This window comes from Schistocerca serialis, chromosome 11 (assembly GCF_023864345.2).
Source record: "Schistocerca serialis cubense isolate TAMUIC-IGC-003099 chromosome 11, iqSchSeri2.2, whole genome shotgun sequence".
NCBI lineage: Eukaryota > Metazoa > Arthropoda > Insecta > Orthoptera > Acrididae > Schistocerca > Schistocerca serialis.
In genome coordinates this window covers 51,361,463-51,362,961 of record NC_064648.1, presented here as the reverse complement: position 1 = coordinate 51,362,961, position 1,499 = coordinate 51,361,463, and the positions used below count along the sequence as shown (strand labels likewise).

General features: G+C 40.6%; 1 pseudogene; it reads right to left on the bottom strand.

Moving 5' to 3' along the window:
- Positions 1 to 338: 338 nt before the first annotated feature.
- On the bottom strand, positions 339 to 456 carry LOC126427525 (5S ribosomal RNA; annotated as a pseudogene).
- Between the last annotated feature and the right edge of the window lie 1,043 nt (positions 457 to 1,499).

Here is a 1,499-nt window from a genome sequence, read left to right as displayed (position 1 = left end):
GCATTGGAAGGCCCAACGGTACCGACCGGCCGTCGTGTCGTCGTCAACCCACAGGGGTCACTGGATGCGGATATGGAGGGGCATGTGGCCAGTCATCAGACTGGGAATGTCTGAGCAGTGCACTAAATCACCTTCTTGTTAAAAAAATTTGGAAAATTGCTCCTCTCTCTTTCTATACATGTATATGCTGGTTCCAACTGGCAATAAGTTCTTGTCTTTTAATCTAGAGCCAAGCAATTCAGCTTTCCTGGCTGTATGTCAGTTTACAAGACCCGAGCGGCTACTTCTCAATCGAGTAGCTCCTCAGTTTGCCTCACCATGGCTGGGTGCACCCCGCTTGCCAACAGCGCTCGGCAGACCGGATGGTCACCCATCCAAATGCTAGCCCAGCCCGACAGCGCTTAACTTCGGTGATCTGACGGAAACCAGTGATAGCACTGCAGCAAGGCCGTTGGCAGAGTATGACGTAGATGCAGATTAATTTTATGTGGTTGTTCCAGTTCGTATCGCTCTGTAAGCATACTCCGAGATATTTTACGGAAGTAACTGCCTCCAGTGATTGTTCTTTAACTTTGCAATCATACACTAAAGGTTTTCCCTGTGTCTGTATTCGCAATACGTCACATTTGTTTGTATTCAGGGTTAACTGCCACTTACTGCACCAAACGTCGATCCTTTGTTGGCCTTTCTGTATTTCGTTACAATTCTGTAGCGTTTTGACGTCTCTGTCTATATCATCACCTGCAAAAAGCCTCATTGAACTTCCGACTCAATATACTAGGGCACGTATACGCGTATTGTGAAAAGTGACGGTTCTGTAACATTTCCCTGGGTAACACCCGAAGTTTCTTTTATGTGTGAAGACCTCTCTCCGTTCAAACTGATACGTTGTGTTCTTTTTGGTAACAACTCTTCAGTCCAGTCACACAGCTGGACTGATATTCCGTGCTCTCGTTATTTTATTGATTAGGCTGCCATACGAAACTGTATCGAATGATTTTCGGAAGTCAAGGAAAATTTCTGAGTTAAAAACAGATGCTTTTCTCCCATACTGGGTAATGATTTTGAAAGAAGAAGTAGATATACGAATCGCACCCTTATGCCTTAATTTACTGCAAAACTGACATATGCATTGTGATTTGTATTTTTCATACACAATCCTGCTCTTATTTTATAATTTGTATTTTTTATCATGGTAATAATAGATCTATTTTATTATTTGAATTGTAACTATGCATGTTTATGTGCACAAATAACGATTATTCTGGCAATATTTGATTGGCGCCAACAAGCACACACAGTTTTGATGTCTTCAAATGGTGACAGGCAAGCTTGAGCTCTTTCAATATTTTTGTATTTAACATTTTTAATATGAAAAGTTACATTTATAATCAGGATGTAAGGACTTAGGATCGCTTCTTAACAAACATAATATGTATCCTTATCTTCTGCACTCACTTATTTATTTATTTATCGTATGATGGAAACAAATATGTGTA